A 22,006-nucleotide genomic window follows, 5' to 3' on the forward strand; every position below is an offset into this window, starting at 1 on the left:
CGACGTCGGGAAGGGCAAAACATCTTGGACTTCGTGGCAGACTTGCGGCGCTTGGCCAGCCTCTAAGTTCTCAGACGCCTGCAGGGGGGAGATGTTAAGGGATTTTTTCATTGAGGGCATTAGTCATGCCAGGATCTTCAGGAAGCTCATAGAGACCAAGGACTTAACTCTAGAAGGGGCAGCATTGATAGCTCAAACTTTCATAGCAGGGGAAGAAGAGACCAAGCTAATTTACGTGAGTAGTCCTGGGTCCATGTGGCGAAGGACCAAGGAATTAGCGTGATAAACGCGGCTCAAGATCTCGCAATCAGGCAAAGGCATTTTGAAACTGCAGCAGTCAGGCAAAGGCATTTTGAAACTGCAACAGTCAGACAAAGGCATTTTGAAACTGCAACAGTCAGACAAAGGCATTTTGTAACTGCCCAAGCTGAAACCGACTCGAAGGTGGGCCCCCTGACAGGGACACTGGAGGGGGGAGCGACAATTCACACCATCAAGGGGACCATTAACACCCACCATCAGAGTGTTTAGAAACAACCAAGGGAACAATCAGAGAGGAATGCTTGCTAACAGTCCTTTTGTGAACAATGATCTCAGCCAATGCTGGAGATGCGGGGGCAGACATTATGCGAAAAGTTGCAAATTTCAGCAGTTCGTCTGCAGGAATTGTAATGCCAGAGTACATTCGGCTCGGGTTTGCAAACAGCCGGTAGCGAGGCTAATCTATGAGACAGAGGAATCAGGCAAGGGGCTTGCAGTGCAGGACAATGCCTGGGGTAAAGCCATGGATGCTGAAGTTCAGCGGGTTCATGTGGCTGACGTCCACAGCTCATACACCAAAACACCACCCATGATGATGAAAGTTTTATTGAATGGCATCCTGGTGCGCATGGAGCTGGACACAGGAGCTAGCCAGTCCCTCATGAGTGCACAACAATTTGAGAAACTATGGCCACACAGAGCTAGCAGGCCCAAACTGGAACGAATTAATACGCAGTTACGGACGTACACCCAAGAGATCATTCCAGTGCTCGGCAGTGCAAACATGGTGGTAACACACAAGGTGTCACAGAACCGGCTACCAATCTGGATTGTTCCAGGAAATGGCCCCGCGCTTTTGGGAAGGAGCTGGCTAGCCGAGATGAACTGGAAATGGGGGGATGTGTACACCATTTCATCTGTGGAACGAAGCTCATGCTCACAGGTACTACAAAAATTCGGGTCACTGTTTCAACCCTGTGTCGGAATGTTCAAGGGCACAAAAGTAGTTATGCGCATCACCCCGGACGCCAGACCAGTGCACCACAAAGCCAGAGCGGTGTTGTACGTGATGTGTGAGAAAATTGAGAGTGAACTGGCCGGACAGGCTGCTCAGAGAGGGCATAATTTCGCCCGTTGAATTCAGTGACTGGACAAGTCCCATTGTTCCTGTCCTTAAAGCGGACGGCTCGGTTAGGATCTGCGGTGACTACAAAGCCACCATCAACCAGGTGTTCCTGCAGGACCAATACCCGCTCTCGAGGGCGGAGGACATTTTTGCCACGTTGGCAGGTGGCAAGCTGTTCACTAAATTGGACCTCACTTCGGCCTACATGACTCAGGAACTGGCTGAAGAATCCAAGCTTCTGACCACCATCATGACGCACAAGAGTTTATTCATCTACAACAGGTGTCCTTTTGGCATCCATTTGGCGGCCGCCATCTTTCAGAGAAACATGGAAAGCTTGCTGAAATCCATTCCCAGCACAATCGTATTCCAGGACGACATCCTAATAATGGGTCGAGACACCGAGGAACACCTCCACAACCTGGAGGAGGTGCTACGCCGACTGGACCGGGTAGGCCTGCAGCTGAAGAAGGCCAAGTGTGTGTTTTTGGCCCCAGAGGTCGAGTTTTTGGGCATGAGGGTTGCTGCAGACAGGATCCGTCGTGCGAATCGGAGGCGATCCGTCGTGTGACCCGGCCCGGCAACACATCGAAGTTGCGATCGTTCCTGGGACTTTTGAACTATTTCGGGAACTTCCTGCTGAACTTAAGCACATTGTTGGAGCTGTTACACGTGCTCCTGCGTAAGGCTTGTGAATGGTTTTGGGGGGACTGTCAAGAACGGGCTTTCAACAGGGCACGGAACCTGCTTTGTTCTAACAAACTGTTAACGTTGTATGACCCCTGTAAAAAAACTAGTTTTAACATGCGATGCATCATCATATGGGGCTGGGTGTGTGTTGCAGCAGGGTAATGGAGACGGATAACTCCAGCTTATGCCTCCAGGTCGCTCTCCCAGGCAGAGCGTGGGTATGGCATGGTCAAAAAGGAAGCACACGCTTGCGTTTATGGTGTGAAAATAATGCACCAATACCTTTTCGGCAGACCATTCAAGTTAGAAACGGACCATAAGCCATTAACTTCTCTGTTGTCTGACAGTAAGGCGGTCAATGCAAATGCGTCAGCTCGCATACAGTGATGGGCTCTCACGCTGGCTGCGTATGACTACACCATATGGCACCGGCCAGGCACCGAAAATTGCACTGACGCGCTCAGCAGGCTTCGCCTGGCCACTACCGAGGGGGCGGCGGAGCAAAGCGTTGAAATGGTCATGGCCGTTGAGGCTTTTGACACCGCAGGCTCCCCCATCACAGCCCACCAGATCAAACTCGGGACCAACAGGGACCCCTTCCTATCCATGATAAAGAAATGTGTCCTGACGGGGGATTGGGCGCCCACGCACGGGGCGTGCCCCGAGGAGGTCAGATTGTTTCAGAGACGGATGGATGAGCTCTCCATCCAAGCCAACTGCCTGCTATGGGGCAGCCAAGTAGTCATGCCCCAGAAGGGGAGAGAAGGCATTCATTATGGAACTCCACAGTGAGCACCCTGGCATCGTGTTAATGAAGGCCATTGCCCGGTCACATGTATGGTGGCCGGGGATTGACTCAGACCTGGAACACTGGGTTCGCAGGTGCACTACGTTTGCCCAGCTGGGCAACGCCCCCAGGGAGGCCCCGCTCAGCCCGTGGCCCTGGCCCACCAAGCTTTGGTCACGCATTCACGTGGACTATGCGGGCCCGTTCATGGAAAAATGTTCTTGATAATTGTTGATGCATACTCGAAATGGATCGAGTGCATCATATTAAACTCGTGCACGACATCCATCACCATGGAGCGCCTGCGCACGGTTTTCGCGACCCACGGCTTACCGGACATTTTGGTCAGTGACAATGGCCCGTGTTTCACCAGCCATGAATTCCAGGAGTTTATGTCGGGTAATGGCATCAAACATGTCCGTACGGCACCGTTCAAGTCGGCTTCCAATGGCCAGGCGGAATGTGCGGTCCAAGTCATAAAGCAAGGCATGCTTTGCATCCAAGGACCCTCTCTGCAGTACTACCTATCATGCCTCCTGCTGGCCTATAGGTCCCGGCCGCACTCGCTCACCGAAGTTCCGCCAGCGGAACTCCTCATGAAACGTACGCTCAAAACGCGGCTGTCCCTCATCCACCCAACCCTGGCAGACATTGTTGAGGGCAAGCGCCAGTCCCAAACTGAGTGCCACGATCATAACTCAAGGGAGAGGTGTATATAAATGGATGATCCGGTATTTGTACTTAACCATGCATTGGGACCCAAGTGGCTAGGGGGCACCGTAATTGATAAAGAGGGAAACAGGGTCATAGTGGTCAGAAGTGGGAAGTCCAGAACCAGGGGCACAGTCTAAGGATAAGGGGTAAGCCATTTAGGACCGAGATGAGGAGAAATTTCTTCATCCAGAGAGTGGTGAACCTGTGGAATTCTCTACCACAGAAAGTTGTTGAGGCCAATTCACTAAATATATTCAAAAAGGAGTTAGATGAAGTTCTTCCTACTAGGGGGATCAAGGGGTATGGAGAGAAAGCAGGAATGGGGTACTAAAGTTGCATGTTCAGCCATGAACTCATTGAATGGCGGTGCAGACTCGAAGGGCCGAATGGCCTACTCCTGCACCTATTTTCTATGTTTCTATGTTTCTATGACTCAATAATGGACAGATATGCCGCAAACACTTGGACCAAGTCAAGAAAAGGTTCAGCATAGACACCGATGAACATGAAAAAGAGCATGAGATGTCAACCACACCACTGCCAGTGGACGAGCAACAAGGACAATCACCAGCATGCACAGTCCCTGCGGCCAGCCCAGACAGGCCGGAATCACCTCAGGTGACAGAAACGCATGCCAAGGCTCAGCCACCAGAGCCTCAACTGCGGCGCTCCACGAGAGAGCGTCGACCACCTGATGGACTTAACCTTTGAGTCAAAAAGACGTGAGGGGGGAAGTGATGTCATGTATGTAACCAGCATACTACTGTAACCCTTATACAATTGTAACCCTCCTGTAACCACTACATACTGTACATACTTACAAGAAATGCACACCTTGACCACAGCGGGTGTACTTGTGGGAGACACTCCTTACCTGGAGATTCAGGTATATAAGGGGAGGTCCCTCGCAGGGCCAGCACTCCTTGGTCCAGGCAATAAAGTTGAAGGTCACAGAGTGACTGTGTCTGCAGTATGTGCCTCGTGTGATTATGTTTAAGAGTTAAGGACTCAACACCTTGGACAAAATGTTTTCTTTCCTAGAATTAATACTTTTGTGAAGTGAATGAAAGTCATTATTCCCGTGAGAGTTTAGTGATAGTGGGAGTTCAGGCTAACACTGTCTAACTTTATTTTTAAGCTCGACAAAATGCAGTTAGATTGCAGTGCAGGGAATCCTAATAATGGCCATGGTGTACAATATGTGGGATATCATGGATCTTCAGTGTATCCAGGGGACTCAATGTCAGAAAATTCATTATTTTGGAGCAGTTGTTAAAACTCTGCAGCAGAGAGACTAATCATTTATCGTTTGTACTCTTCAGGATATAGAGAGCCAAGAGGCAATGTTAGATGGTTCAGGACATGGGGATAATATGGAAAGAGAGAAGTAGGGGACCATGCACAGGGACAACATACAGAGCCATAAATCACAGATGCAGGGGATTACTGGAACTGTCCACTGGTTTTGACAAGTATGAGGTGAACAGTGACAGTGACAAAAAGGATGGTGCTCCTAAACAACATTGTGACACCATGAAGTAATGGACTACCCAAGGGGGTCACAGGCAGATAGACTACAAGAATAAGTGAGTTGTGAAAGGGGGAGGTTCTATATACAGGGTATAGACATTGTGTAGTCATGACTGAGAGACACAAATGATATGTTGCTTCCGCGGTGCCAAGGTGAAGGATATCCAAACCAGGTAGAATAAAATTGGAAAGAGAGGAAGAGCAGCCAAAAGTCGAAGTATCTATGAGGCCTTGCAGATGGAGTATAAAGGGCTAGGCACCAGATTGAAAGAAAATACGTCAATGGTGGTAATCTGTGGATTGCTTCCCGTAACACGTGCTCGACAGGTTAAGAAAAGGAAGGATCAGGTAGCTCCAGGTCCAGTACAGGAGGGGCAAGGTCCCATTCATGAGATATTCTGGAACAAGAGACATCTTTCATTTGAATCGAAACCGCACCAGTGTCCTTGCAGAGAGTGTAAATAGCAGGTGGGATAAATCAATTTTTGAAACTAGGGAGGGAGAACAGGATTAATAAAGTTATTGGAATAGAAGTGGAATGCTTAGCTGAAATAAATAATGAAAAAATACATGTAGAGAAAAAAGATAAAGCAACAGGCTGAGATCATGAAAGAAAACTGAAACTGTTGTACAAAGGGCTATGAATATACAGGGCTAGAAATGTGGTTGGAGGGTGCCTAAGGCACTAATGTCGGCCGGCCACTAAATTTAGCGTCAGAAAATTTTTAGTGACGAGAACAGCAAAATTCAGTTTTTTGCACTCTGAGAGCAGAGTGGAGCACTAAGGGAGGCGTTTGACACTTCTCTTAGGGTGCTAGGCCAGGTGCGCAACTGAATATCCCGTGCTAAAGAGTTGGCTTCATAGTGACCTGAGAGAGGCCTCCCTGCAAAAAAAGAAATTGGAACAAAAAGCAAAAAAAGCATTCCCCATATATTACTTACCCCAAATAAAGTTAAATCACAAAAACAATATCAATCACACTTACCTCTTGCAGTCATTCCTTTCGTGAGCACCCCGGGACAGCTCTGCACGCCAGCTTTCTCTGGCGGGGTCACTACGGGGTGCAGCGCAAACCAAATTTTCCTTTGGTGTCGATACGGGGACATTGCATACCGGCATGATGCTCCCGGGCGATAGTCCTCAGTGCCGCCGGTACCAGCACACTGAATGTGCTGAGCGGTGCGAATGTCGCCGCTCGTGGCTGCAAATCCTGTTCGCGCCCTTTGCAAGGGGTGCTATCCAACCAAATTTCTGCCCCTAAATATTTATATGAAGAAACCAGGGAGAAAATATTTTTTTATGTTCTTTCTTAAAAAAAATGGAGTTAAGGTTGAGTGGTATGTAGGTGAATGAACAAAACATTCAAAACATCATTAAAGAATTAGAAGCATTAATAACTTGGGTTAAAATATAGTAGTGATAATGCAGATGTGGCTTAAGTTTGGCCAAGGCTGGCAACTCAATATTCCTGGCCTAGAATTTTCGGGAGTTTAGCACCACCAATTACCACCAGATTCGGGGAGAAAAATAGCGGCCGCTGCTCTTCTGCCCGCTGTCGGCGGGTCCCGCGGTGGTGGCCATTTTCGGATGGCCAGTAGTGCTGCCGATGTCGACACTAGGTAAATCACATAGATGATGCACAGCGTTACATCAACACTCACTTGACATCCGATTTGCGAGTTTCGACTTCGCTGTTCCATTTACCAACATGCATTAAATGTGACCAGCTGAGCAAGCATTGAGAAGCAGGAAGGGGGCTCCAACAGCATTATTTAAATGGATCATCAGCAACAACTTTCACCTGACATGCTTCTACAGTTGGTCACGTTCTGTGCAACTTACTGCAATTAGAATAGCTTTATAAACTTCTTTCAAGTTTCTAAGGCAATAGAGTGTTGTTGCAAGTGGAGAACACCTTGGGGGTGAAATTCAGCCTCCCAAAAAGGCTTCTTACCTCCGGAAAGCGGCGGCCAAGTGGCGGAGTCGAGTGGCCACCAATTTGCAGTTCAGTGGCCGCCGCCAACGAAATTGTTCTCAGGGGTTTCTGCAGCGGTGTTGACTTCCGTCCCGTTACCCCCACTACTGCCGTGGTCTTGTAGCTGCGGCGTTAAAGATGTCATCAGAGTGCACACTGCTGCCTCTCTGCCCCGGAAGCTAAATTCATTATAAAAATTCGACCTGCTGCCTGATGGTGCCCCCGACAGCTTTTTGTGTCGGTGCACTGTGTCAAGACCGGCAGCGGAGATGAAAGGAGTGTTGCGTGGATCGCCATTTGTTCTGTCAACATTTTTTTTGACTTCTGAAAACTTTCTTAGTCACCCTTTTCAGATTGGCAATAAATACTAGTAGCCTGGGGGCCTCAAACGCTAGCAGGGGAAATTGTGCGCAGCAGGGAGGCACGCAGGAGAAGGCGGCACCATCAGCAATGGCTCCAGAGGTGGTGGGCAAGGGAGGCAGCAGTAATGGCTGCCCAACATAGAGACGGATCTGGAAATGGCGACAGACCTCAAGGCAGAGAGGTTGGTCAGGAAGGAGCTGGCGTGAGGTGAGGGTCAGGTAGGCTGAACCCCCGCATCAGATAGTGGGCGAAATTCAAAGAAGGCAGAATGCAGATGAGGCAGATGCTTGCCAGCAGCAGCCTGCAGATGCTGAGGATCATGAAGAGGATGAAGGAGAAGGCAATCAGCCAGCTGCCATAGGAGGGGCCCAGCATAGAGTTGGGGGAAGCAGGCCATATCATCCAAGGGTCTACAGGCATCAGTTTTCCTTCATGGAGCTGACAGATGACCAATGTCCCCACAGGCTCCGATTCAGGAAGGACATCCTCAGGGAGCAATGCAATCTTCTGCGGCCAGATCTTCAGCCTCAGACAAGGCTGAGGACAGCTCTGAAACCAAGGTGACTATTGCACTAAACTTTTTCGCAATTGTCTCTTTCCAATCTGTAACTGCAGACATCTCTAACATATCTCAGTTCTCCGCCCATCGCTCAATCCGTCAAGTTACAGATGCTCTCAACAAGAGAAGGCTGGAATACATCTGCTTCTTTCCCGATGAGCAGGGAGAAGCAGGTGGAGCGGCAGACCGGATTTGTACGGATTGCGGGGTTACCCAATGTGATATATTCACAGAACACAGCACACACAGCTTCTTACATGGCAGGCAGCTCTCTCGGAAGCCTCCAGAATCTGCCTGGTTCTGTTTAATTATTAACTCTGCAGTTGCAGTACACAATACGTCCACATCCACAGTGCGGAGCTACAAACATTACAAGCTTACAGACATTACACTTCTCCCTCCTTAATGAAGAAGTTATTATAACAAACATCATACATAGCTTTCATGTTTATACATAACACAGGATATAAACTTATTTTTTTTCCATATTTACAAATTTAACTTTACCACTTGTTTTCTGTTTCGAAGAGGATACCTTCACTTTCGAACAGAACCTTCCAAACATGATGTCAAATCTAAACTCATTCGAGGCTCATCCTGAGGAACGTTTTCCTCCACGGAATTTCCTTGATTTTCATTTGAACTCACTCTAACTTCAGGCTCTTTGTTTTCCTGACTCGGACTCAGACTTTCATTCTGATTCTCTCCTGGATTTGTTTCCAGTACATTGGATTTAGGGTTTGCTATTGTGTATCAAAACTATCTGATGAGTCAGAAATAATTGAATCATTCCCACCTTCAACTCCTTCCATGTCTGTAGGTAAAATATGATCAATATGAACAAACCTAACCTGTCCATTATCAAACATCTTTACCAAATATGTGCAAGGAACACATATCTTCACCACTCTTCCTGGTAACCACTGTAACCATTTATGGTGATGGTTCTTCACTATCACCTTCTGGTTTAGTTTCACACTTCTCTCTTTTACTCGACCTCTGTCATGATTTTCTTTCTGTCTTAATTGTGTCTCTTCTACGGACTGTGCCTAATTTGGTTTTAACAACGAGAATCTGGTTCGTGGCTGTCATTTGAGAAACAACTCTGCTGGTGTTCTACCAGTAGCTGTATGAGGAGTATTTTGATATGTAATCAAAAAATTAGCCAACTTGTGATCCAATGACAACTGTCATTTCCTTGGATTTGGAGCTAACATTTGTTTTATGAGGGCACATTTTACCCTTTGTACAGTGCGCTCTGCTACAACATTCAAAGCAGGATGGTATGGTTGAACCTTGGTATGTGTCACACCACTTTTGCTCGTGAATTGTGCAAATTCTTCTGAACGAAATTGTGGTCCATTATCCGAAACAATCTCTTCATGGAGGACAAATGAAGAAAATAATTTTCGTAAAATGTCCAATGTTTTACTTGTTGTTATTTTCCACATTGGAAACACCTCAACCCACTTCGAATGGCTATCAATCACAATGAACAATTGTTGTCCTTCTAACTCAGCAAAATCAATATGTAGCCTTTGCCACACCCTGGGAGGCCATTTCCATGGCTGTAATGGTAATGGTAGTGGTTGCTTGCTTACCGATTGACATGTCGTACACTGACTCACGATGTACTCTATATCTTTATCAAGACCTGGCACTGAAGGTAATCCTGATGGTTTTTATGTGTTTCCACTAACCATAGTTTCCCTTGCTTTTGCTTGCCTAACTCCTCAAATAATCTCTCCCCCATGATAGCTCTGGCACTCAAGTGTTCCTCGGACTCCCTGAGGTCTGCCTCCAGCGACTCGACTTTCTTGTCCAATTGCTGGACCTGTCGTTGCAGGCAGACTAACCATATTGCTTTCTCCACAGCGTGCTTATGGTCCTTACTCTCAGTCCATTTGGCTGTCGTGTTCACAGGACGCTCAGCGCGCAATAGGTTCAGTACCCATTTCTTTGTTATATTGACTTTCTTGAATATGAAAGAGGAAATCCTGTCTTCCATTTTGCTTCTTTCCTCAAAAACAGTGCCTACTGCATCACACCCTTTTGACCAAGCTCCTGGCTGGCTCGCCATTCTGTAGGGAGTGGTGTGTGGGGTCAGTTTGCCTTCCCTGACCCAGAGCGGTTGCGAGTCGCTCCCACTTCCTGGTTCTCGAGCCTGGATTTATTAATCAAGGTGAGATAAAGTACAGAAGACAACTGTTTTGTACAAAGAAGGTATGGATTTTATTCAAGAAAGCAAATAACACAAATACACTCCAGTCTTACAAACAGTTATAAACAATGGGGAATACTTTATTACAGGTAATAAACACAACAGAAATACCTCCCACCTCCCACTTACTCTCTAGCTAAGTTAGACTCTGGGGCAACAAAGATAATGCTCACCAATCCTTCCTTTGACAGTTAGGGCTGTTTTGTGGTCTTGGGGTTGTTTGGTTATAGCCGGTTTGCCTTGCCGTACCCCAGACAGGGCAGAAGACCTCTGCTGCGTATTGAAGCCAGTTGGGGTGAGTTCTTTTTGCCGATGTCGCAATGATTCTTCCTGCTTTTTCTTGCTGTGTGCTCTCGATCTTGTTGTTCTGAAGTGCTTGGTCAGAAAAGTTCTTTCTGTGATGGTCAGAATAGAGATAGCTCTCTTGGTACGATAGGCCCTATTATACTTTGAGAGACTTCCTTATCTGTGCTCCAAATCAACCTTGGTTCTTTGTTTAGGTTTTGCAGCCCAGCTACCTGAAACTTGATTAAGTGGTTTTAATTTGGCATTGATAGGCTTTTCTGAGTTGATGAGCTCTTGTCCATTGTGATAGCACTGTTTTTTTTTTGCTTTTGGAAGTCTGACCTGAGCCAGATATTTCTATGCCTGTTGAAAAGGTGTTGGAATATGTATGTGACATTTGGGTCCTCTGGGTGGGGTGGATAATGTTTCTTCCGTGGTTGATTGTTAAAATATAAATGTCTTCTAGGGACAGGTTTCGAGGGTAAACAGTTCCCAGATAATTTGATTAGCTCCAATGTCTAAACTGGCCCATTAGAGATTGACACCACCCCTTTTCTTGCAGACCCAACATTCATCTTTTAAAAATCCCAAATTTGATTAAGGTTTGTAGTTTCTTCCATGTGCACTTTAGGATTTCAAACTTTCCGGTAGATAGTTCCAAATTAAATTTCTTTTCCAATAAGTCCAAACACTGGGGAGGGGGTTCTCTCACGAATTTTGCACACTTCACCACAAAATATTCCAAACAAATTTAATAAATTTATCAAAAATCAATTTACACATAGGTATAACCTAATCACCCTTATGCAATCCCTTAGTGCCTGTCGCTCGGGTTCCCTTTCCTACTCTAGTGCTCCTACGTAGAGCTCCCCCAGTGGCTGCAGCATGGCTGGTGGAAGGCTGCTGAGCTTCCATGGGGGAAGACTTCAGATGGACATGCAGGACGACCTCAAGCAAATCTGGCCCTAGAAGGCCTGGCTGTAGATTGAACCATCTCGGCATAGGCGGCAGCAGTCTGGGCTGGCTGGCTGAGAGGCAGCGGCAAGGGCAATCGCGGAATGGCACTGGTAGGAACAGGAATGCCATCATCCTGAGGGAGGATATCAGGTTCCTGTTCCACTGACCCACAGCCACACCCCCAGGGCAGCACATCAGCATTCCTAGAAATCTGTTGAAGGACAGATTGCTGGCCTCTTGTGACAACCTGCAAGCCTCTTTCGACACTGGTAAACCCAACCACAATGGCAGCTGTCTGAGCTTGGGTGGCAGCAAGCTTAGCCTGCAGGAGAGCCGTCTTCACTTCCACTGCAGCACTGAGATGTCGGGTCGCTTCCGCCATGCTCCAACGGAAGCTGCAACATTGCCCATCACTCACAGCACTCACTGCCACTCCCCTGGGGCTGAGCCTCAGTATTCCTATAAATCTGTTGGCGCAAAGATTGCTGGGCTCCCAAGGGAGTCAGTTCCACTTTTGTTTTCAGTATGTATATGCGATTTAGATTTGAATGCAGGAAATGCCACAAATTTCCTTGGAGCTGCTGCGGCTCTGCTGCCATAACTTCACAGGAAGTGTGGCGAAAACCCTAATTACAAGCCTTGTGCGGATTCACCAGGATGATTCCATGATGGGAAATGGAGGCTTTGAGGAGAGTCTGAGACACCAGGAGTGTTTCCACAGGAGCAGAGACGGCTAAGAGAAAACTTAATAGAAGTTTTTCTTAAATGATGAAGAGTTTTGATAGTGAATAGAGAAAGACAATTTTCTCTAATTAGGGAGTCAGTGATGAGGGATCATCAATTTAAAATCATCGCGAAGAGAGTGCGAAGAAATGTCAGAAGAAATTTCTTTCCATGGGTGTTATGTCTCAAATAAAGCAATGTGACAGAGTACTATAGACTTCAGTAAGTGTGACCTTAGTCTCTTTATTCTGACTCCAGAGTGCTGGCACAGCATGGAAGGCCTGCTTATATACAGTGCTCCAACAGGTGCACCCTCTGGTGGCAGTAGAATGCTGGTTACAAGATGTTGCATACATAACATCACTCCCCCTCCAAAGTCAATAGTACAATTATTTACATGGTAAGACGATCTAGGGCTTTCCGCTCCCTAGTCGATCGTCTTGGTACAAACACAGTTGCAGGTGAGTTGGTTGAGCCTTCGCTGGGCTGCTGCACAGCTGGCCTTGCTGGGCTGCTGGGGATGATGAGTTCAGCTTCGTAGTCAACCGTGATGTCGGTTGCCATTTGTGTGTGTATCGGCGGGTCGAAGTTGGTGGTGTCCTCTTCAGGTTGTTCATGGCTGTCTGTGAATCGCAGTTTGGTTTGGTCCAAATGCTTTCTGTAAGTTAGTCCATTTGCAAGTTTGACCTCAAAAACCCAACTCTCTTCTTTGGCTATGACAGTGCCAGTAAGCCATTTGGGACCATGTCCATAGTTGAGTACAAATACAGGGTCATTGACTTCAATATCACGTGACAAATTTGCGCGATCATGGTACATGCTTTGTTGATGCCACCTGCCCTCGACATGATCGTGGAGATCAGGGTGGACTAGAGAGAGCCTTGTTTTGAGCGCCCCTTTCGTGAGCAGTTCGGCAGGGGGCGGTGAGCAAGTGGGGTCTTGTGCGGTAGCTGAGCAGGACTTGGGACAGGCGGGTCTGCAGGGAGCCTTCCGACACACGTTTCAAGCTTTGCTTGATGTTTTGGACTGCCCGTTCTGCCTGTCCGTTAGATGCGGGCTTGAACGGGGCGGATGTGACGTGCTTGATCCCATTGCGGATCATGAATTCCTTGAATTCAGCGCTGGTGAAGCACAGCCCTTTGTCGCTGACAAGGACATCAGGCAGGTCGTGCGTGGCAAACATGGCTCGTAGGCTTTCAATGGTGGCAGTGGACGTGCTTACAGACATTATTACATACTCAATCCATTTTTAATAAGCATCCAGAACAACCAAAAACATTTTGCCTGGAAACAGGCCAGCAAAGTCAATGTGGATCCAAGACCACGATTTGGAGGGCCATGACCACAAACTTAGCGGTGCCTCCCTGAGAGCAAGTGTTTCATTGGTGCACGCAAGACTCCAAATCTGAGTCAATGCCGGGCCATCACACATGGGATCTGGCTATAGTTTTCATCATTACTATGCCTGGGTGGGTGCAGTGTAGGTCACGTATAAACATTTCCCTGCCTTTCTTAGGCAAAACCACGCGATTACCCCACAAAACACAGTCCGCCCGTATAAAAACATAGAAACATAGAAAATAGGTGCAGGAGCAGGCCATTCAGCCCTTCTAGCCTGCACCGCCATTCAATGAGTTCATGGCTGAACATGAAACTTCAGTACCCCCATCCTGCTTTCTCGCCATACCCCTTGATCCCCCGAGTAGTAAGGACTTCATCTAACTCCCTTTTGAGTATATTTAGTGAATTGGCCCCAACCACTTTCTGTGGCAGAGAATTCCACAGGTTCACCACTCTCTGGGTGAAGAAGTCTCTCCTCATCTCGGTCCTAAATGGCTTACCCCTTATCCTTAGACTGTGACCCCTGGTTCTGGACTTCCCCAACATTGGGAACATTCTTCCTGCATCTAACCTGTCTAAACCCGTCAGAATTTTAAACGTTTCTATGAGGTCCCCTCTCATTCTTCTGAACTCCAATGAATACAAGCCCAGTTGATCCAGTCTTTCTTCATATGTCAGTCCCACCATCCCGGGAATCAGTCTGGTGAATCTTCGCTGCACTCCCTCAATAGCAAGAATGTCCTTCCTCAAGTTAGGAGACCAAAACTGCATACAATACTCAAGGTGTGGTCTCACCAAGGCCCTGTACAACTGCAGTAAGACCTCCCTACTCCTATACTCAAATCCCCTCACAATGAAGGCCAGCATGCCAATTTGCTTTCTTTACTGCCTGCTGTACCTGCATGCTTACCTTCAATGACAGATGTACCATGACACCCAGGTCTCGTTGCACCTTCCCTTTTCCTAATCTGTCACCATTCAGATAATAATCTGCCTTCCTGTTTTTGCCACCAAAGTGGATAACCTCACACTTATCCACATTATACTGCATCTGTCATGCATTTGCCCATTCACCTAACCTGTCCAAGTCCTCCTGCAGCCTCCTAGCATTCTCCTCACAGCTCGCAATGCTGCCCAGCTTAGTGTTATCTGCAAACTTGGAGATATTACATTCAATTCCTTCGTCTAAATCATTAATGTATATTGTAAATAGCTGGGGTCCCAGCACTAAACCCTGTGGCTCCCCACTAGTCACTGCCTGCCATTCTGAAAAGGACCCATTTATTCCCACTCTTTGTTTCCTGTCTGCCAACCAGTTCTCTATCCACGTCAATACATTACCCCCAATACCATGTGCTTTAATTTTGCGCACTGATCTCTTGTGTGGGACCTTGTCAAAAGCCTATTGAAAATCCAAATACACCACATCCACTGGTTCTCCCTTATCCACTCTACTAGTTACATCCTCAAAAAACTCCAGAAGATTTGTCAAGCATGATTTCCCTTTCAAAAATCCATGCTGACTTGGACTGATCATTTCACTGCTTTCCAAATGCGCTGCTATTATATCTTTAATAACTGATTCCAGCATTTTCCCCACCACCGATGTCAGGCTAACCGGTCTATAATTCCCTGTTTTCTCTCTCCATCCTTTTTTAAAAAGTGGTGTTACATTAGCTACCCTCCAATCCATAGGAATTGTACCAGAGTCCATGGAATGTTAGAACCTCTTCCAGGTTCTGCAAGTGTTCGATGGTGTCCCGACCTGTAATCAATATGTCATCCTGGAAAACCATAGTGCATGGAACTGACTTTAGCAGACTCTTCATGTACCTTTGAAAAATAGCCTCGGCCGATTGAATCCCAAATGGGCATCTATTGTAGATGAACAGACCTTTGTGCGTGTTGATGCAGGTGCGGCCTTTTGAAGATTCCGCCAGCTCCTGCGTCATGTAGGCCGAGGTCAGGTCCAACTTGGTGAATGTCTTCCCTCCTGCCAGCGTCGCAAATAGGTCGTTTGTCTTGGGTAGCGGGTACTGGTCCTGCAGCGAAAACCGGGTAATCGTTACTTTATAGTCCCCACAAATTCTAACCGTGTCATCGCCCTTGAGAACCGGGAAAATCGGACTGGCCTACTCGTTGAACTCAACCGGTGCGATGATGCCCTATCGTTGCAGCCTGTCCAGCTCGACCTCCAGTTTCTCTCGCATCAAGTATGGCATCGCACGTGCCTTGTGTTGGCTGGGTCGTGTACCGGGAACCAAGTGGATCTGCACCTTTGCCCCAGAGAAATTTCCGATGCCTGGCTCAAACAATGACGAGAACTTGCTCAAAACCTGGGCACATGAGGCGTTGTTGACGGACGAAAGTGCTCGGATATCATCCCAGTTCCAGCGGATTTTTCCCAGCAAGCTTCTGCTGAACAGTGTGGGGCCATCTCCTGGTACAATCCATAGTGATAGTTTGTGCACTGCTCCATCATAGGAGACTTTTACTGCTGCACTGCCAATTACAGGGATCAGCTCTTTCGTGTAAGTTCTCAGCTTGGTATGAATAGGGCTCAGCTTGGGCCTGTGTGCCTTGTTGCACCATAGCTTGTTGAAAGCTTTTTTGCTCATGATAGACTGACTCATATCCGTGTCCAATTCCATGGATTTCCATTCAGTTCAACTTTTAACATGATCGGTGGACATTTTGTGGTGAATGTGCGTACCGCGTACACTTCTGCCTCCTCGGTTCGAGTCTCTAATTCAGTTTGATCCGCCATGGATCGGTCTTCCTCTGCAACGTGGTGGTCTGCAGGGTTTGCAGCTCATCTGCACATTCGCTGGAGATGTCCCACTGTTCCACAGCCTTTGCACTCATAGGGCCCAAGTTTCCACATGATTTGCGCCTGATTTTTAGGAGCAACTGGTGGAGAACGGACTATCTTAGAAATCGCAATTCTCCACATTTTTTTTTCTGCAGTTCTAGTCAGGTAGAACAGTTCTACTTTGGAACAGAATTTTTTCTTCAAAAGGGGGCGTGTCTGGCCACTGACGCCTGATTTCAAAGTTTCCACAGTGAAAACGTACTCCAAACTAAGTTAGAATGGAGCAAGTGAAGATTTTTGTAGAACTGAAAAAACCTGTTCTACACATTAAAAAATCAGGCGCAGGTTACAAATTAGGCGTCCAGAACGAGATGGGGGGGGGAGGGGGGGAGGGAAGTCATTAAATTCTACAATAAATCCTTATTTATACTTCGACAAATATTATACAAATAAATCCAACCTGAATAAACATTTATAAGCAAAGAAAAGATTAAATAAACCATCTTCCTACCTGTGTGAAAGTGCTTCAGGCACGGAGAATGCTGCAGTCAGCCTGAGGCGCCCGTTCTTCCCGCGGGGGGGGGGGGAGGGGGCGCCCGTTCTTTCTCGCTTTCCCGCCGGGGGGGGGGGAGTAGGCGCTCGTTCTTCCCGCGGGGGGGGGGAAGGAGACAGTGAGAAGGCTGCAAGTGCTGATGTGCTGATGGCAATGTGCTTTTATTTAAAAAATTTTCAAAAATTAAACAGCTACAAAGAACTATAAAAATGGCCGAGTGCCAATGCTTTTTTCACACTGCACGTGCGCGAACGCTCCAACGCGCACGCGCAGCGTTGCCGGCAGGAAAAAAACTGATTTAAATAGTACCCGCCCCCTCCCACTTACAAAATCGGCGCGAGTGTAGGCTCCGCCCCCCTGGGCACCGCACCAGGCAGACAAGGAGCTGCAGAACGCTCCAGAATCGCGATTTTTTTTTTAGGCGCCGTTTTAGCCGCGAAAAACGGGTGCCCAGCTCGGAGGGGCGCCCGTTTTTTATCGTGTGGAAACTTGGGCCCATAGTGTTTGATGGGCTCGATGATCATCTCCACAGCACCAACAAGGTGTTAATTGCCTCGCATTCACATTTGATGTTGGACTCTGAATCATTTGAGGTCATGCAGCTGCAGGCGTGTACGTTCTGCCATATGCATTCCTGCCTAAAAACGACGTTATTTTGTGTACAGTACTTGCTGATGCATCTTTATGCTGCAAAATTTGTTTGGTGTTATCGCTGGTGGACATAAATGCCTGGGTTATCGTTATGGCTTTGCTCAGGTTTGGTGTTTCAACAGTCAGTAGTTTGCGAAGGATAACCTCATGGTCAATGCCAAGCACAAAAAGGTCTCTTACCATTTGCTTCAAGAATCCACCGAATTCACAATGTCGTGCAAGGCACCTTAGTTCGGTGACGTAGCTCGCCACTTCCTGGCCTTCAGACCGTTGACATGTATAAAATTGATACCTTGCCATCAGAACGCTCTCCTTTGGATTTAGGTGCTCCCGGACCAGCGTACACAGTTCTTCATACGTCTTGGTTGTTGGTTTCACTGGAGCAAGAAGATTCTTCATGAGGCCATAGGTTGTTGCCCCGCACACGGTGAGGAGGATCGCCCTTTGTTTGGCAGCATTCTCATTCCCTTCCAGCTCGTTGGCCATGAAGTATTGGTCGAGTCGCTTCAAGAAGGCTTCCCAATCGTCACCTTCTGAGAATTTCTCCAGGATACCAACAGTTCTCTGCACTTTTGAGTAATGATTTGGTATCCCATCCTCGTCGCCAGTTGTTATGTCTCAAATAAAGCAATGTGACTGAGTACTGTAGACTTAACTAAGTGTGACTTTAATATCTTTATTCTGACTCCAGAATGCTGGCACAGCATGGGAGGCCTGCTTGTATACAGTGCTCCCAAGGGATGCTGGGAACCCTTTGGACTCCAACAGATGCGCCCTCTGGTGGCGGTAGAATGCTGGTTACAAGGTGTTGCATACATAACAATGGGATAGTTGGAGCATGGAATGCTTTGTCATAGGGCATGGTCGAGACAGAAACTATTGCAACTTTTAATGAAAAATTGGATAAATATTTTAGTAGAGGAAGAAACAGGGCTTTGGGGAGAGTGTTGTACAGTATGATTAGTTCTGAAACAAAAATAGAAACTGTTGGAGATGCTCAGCAGGTCAGGCAGCATCTGTTGAGAAAATAAGATGATTGATGTTTCAATTGGGTATAAAACCCTTCCTCAGAACTGAATTAGTTCTCAATTGCTTTACCATTGCGCTAACAAGAACATAATGGGTTGTGTTATAAATATCTATGGCTCTACCATCAGTATTTGATGTCATTCATCAATATTAAATGGATAACAGTGTTGGTGATTAAACAATAAACACCTCAGATTCTCCAGTGATTTAATTGTGCTGGAGTTCGAAACTTATAACTTGTGTGATCTTGGGTGTTAATCCCTTCTGGAGCTCCCATTGCTCGCTGACTTCTGAGCTCCTGCTGTCCTCCAACCTCCCGCTGTCCTCCGACCTCTGAGCTCCTGCTGTCCTCTGACCTCCCGCTGTCCTCCGACCTCTCGCTGTCCTCCAACCTCTGGGCTCCCGTTGTCCTCCGACCTCCTGCTGTCCTCCAACCTCTGGGCTCTGGCTGCTCTCTGATCTCTGGGCTCCGGCTGCTCTTTGACCTCTAGGCTCTGGCTGCTCTCTGACCTCTGGGCTCTGGCTGCTCTCTGACCTCTGGGCTCCCACTGCTCTCCGACCTCTGGGCTCCAGCTGCTCTCCGATTTCTGGGCTCTGGCTGCTCTCTGACCTCTGGGCTCCGGCTGCTCTCTGACCTCCCATTGTCCTCCGACCTCTTCTGGGTCCCAACCCCGCTGCTGGGCTCGACCTCGCACCAAGAGACACCAATCAATCCGCTACCTTGGATGCCGTGACGTCCGATTTGTTATTCGCTTTGCCTTTGTCGCATTTTCAGGCTGCTCCCTGCCATGGCTAGCTCCTGCTCCGTTACTGGTTCCACCCAGGTCAGGTCTGCTGACACCGGAAAATAGCGTTTGAAGACCAGGACCTCAAACCCGGCACCAAGCTCATGGTCTACATAGCAGTGGTGATACCCGCCCTCCTATATGGCTCAGTGTAAGGTTACACAGTTTCATGATCGAGACACAGCAAGAGGCCACGGACTAAAATGGTTTAAAAGAAACCTTTGGGACAGTTGGACTGGGAAAAGGGTGCCAGCCTGGGGCAGGTGATGACTCATCACTGAGTAATGCAATTTCTGCGGTCAGGAGCTAGCCCTGATTAAACGTCGAGACAAAAGGTTTGATACAATCAAGTAGAGGAGCCGCTGGATTAATTGGCTGGAGGGGGAAACCAGTTCCCTGTGGAGACTATAAGTCTGCGAAAACCCAGGACAACAAAGGATCCCACAAGGCATGCATTTTTGGATAACGGGGCACAAAAGATAAGGGGCCGGACTTTCGGCTTCATTGTCGCCGATTTTCTCGGCATTACAGCTGTTTTTTTGCCTGGCGAGAGTTTGCACGCAAGTTTTTTCCTTGGTAACACCCACATCAGAAGTCGCCCACCGACGACCAGACCGTCCACGTGCAAAGCCGAGAATAACCGCCAGGGCATAAGTTTGGGCTCATCCGCCGGCGTCCAGATCACCGAGAGACCCGCCCTGTAAAAGCTGCTTTTACAGGATGGTAAGGGGGGGGGGGAACCTGCAAAAAAAGGTAAGTGAAAGGTTATTTAATTATATATTTAAAATTTTACATCGGCGATTAGGGTTAAAACTGTCTTGGGACTGTTTTGTATCTCTTTTTCTTTATAATGATAATTTTTTTCTTTAGGTTTTCCCCCCTCCGTCGGCCCAACCGCAGCTCGGCCTAAATTTTTGTACTTATCATCCATTCCGGTAACAACCGCAAATTTGACTAATTTTCCACTTACCCGCTGAGAGGCCGCAGAGAATGACTGCAACACCAACTTTGTTCGCCGGGCGATCAGTTCTACACACCTTTACCTCAAAATGGAAATTCTCGCCTGTTGTTTTCGTCGAGCATTAGCGATCCTTCTCAGCAGGCAATCGGGAGTTGAGGGCCTTAATGGAAAGTCTGACCCAAGGAGTTATCTTTTGCCCTGTTGATTCCGTGTGCAAATTGTGGCCATCCAAACAGATCCAGACCTATCACCACAGCCATCAAGACTCATCCAGACGCATTAACTGAAAAGCAGCCCAGCAGGAGATGTATTCATCAAATGGATATATATGTAAGAGCTGAGAACAACAGCTCAGGTCGAGAAGGAGAACATCAGATCAACAAGCAGAACAAGAAAGAGGGAACATCAGTGAGGAACAGCAGGTCAAAGGAACAATGACCACGAGCCTACAATTGACAACAGCAGCAATTAACTGGATGGGTGAATGTATGTCTTCGGTCAATTCTCTAAGAAGTCTTGTTCTGTAATTTTTAGTTGTTTTTTGTGTAATAAACTAATAGTTGGGTTTAAGCCTAAACTTTGCATTAATGTGGAGTCCTTCCTGTAATTCCCGAGGTCTATGAATCAAAGTAGAGTGGAAAACGAACACCCTACATCAGAGACATGGACTATGTACAGCAGGGAAAAGGCAGAACAGCTGGAGGATGAAAGTAGGGAATTAAAAGGTGAGATAAGCAATTTGAATAGAGAAAAGCAGGACCAAAGTATTAAAGAAGAAATGGCGCGTAATCACCTAGAATATTTGCAGTGTCAGGTGACCGAGTGCAAAAGGCAGCAGTAGGCATACTTCGAGCAGAGTGAAAGGCACATAGAGAGAGACAAAGAAGCACAAGAACAGCTAAGAAAGATAACAATAGCATATCAGGTAGCACAGAAACAGGGTTACGAGAGGGCAGATCACAGACCTTGTAAAGAAAAGATCCGCCAGTTAACGTCAGAGTGAGACAGGGCCAAAGGGATAGTTTGTCTCATGGCACCAGGAGGAGGTGAGGAAGTTTGGGACCCAGAGGGGAAAGAGTCAGACGATGGGCCCCAGTGCAGTGAGCATCGGTCGGCTCCCAGAGCACCGGGACCCCCGAAATCGATGTGTCCCTTGAGACAGCAGAAATTCGTCCCACCCCCACCAAATGGTGGTCCGGCACCATTACAGAGTGACAACATGATCCCATACACGGCGCTTCAGCTGCAGGAGATGCTGACAGGTATGGCAAAATTAAAGCATGTAGGGGATGCCTCTGTTCATTTTGCCAACATAGAGCAGATAGGGGGTATCAATGGCTGCAGCGAGGAAGAGATAGTGAAGTTAACACTGCTGTCCCTGGAAGGGAAGGTTTATCAGAGTTTGTCAATAGCCACCAAGTTAGGGGGAGGAACCCACAGGGTTTAAAGGAGGAAATCATGGCAGCATTAGGGTACAGTCAAGGTAGTCCGTTCTGTCAGATAGAACAGACTAGGCAACAAGTAAACGAATCAGCCGGTATGTTTGCAGATAGACTGTGGCCTATTTATTTAAGACCCACTGGAGGAAATCTGGTATGGGCAGATTTAATAGGGGAACCCAGAAACCATTGGCTGAGAACCATAATGGCTAACAGTTTGCCACGGCTCAGAGCAAAGGTCGA

This window comes from Pristiophorus japonicus, chromosome 3 (assembly GCF_044704955.1).
Source record: "Pristiophorus japonicus isolate sPriJap1 chromosome 3, sPriJap1.hap1, whole genome shotgun sequence".
NCBI classification, from domain to species: domain Eukaryota; kingdom Metazoa; phylum Chordata; class Chondrichthyes; family Pristiophoridae; genus Pristiophorus; species Pristiophorus japonicus.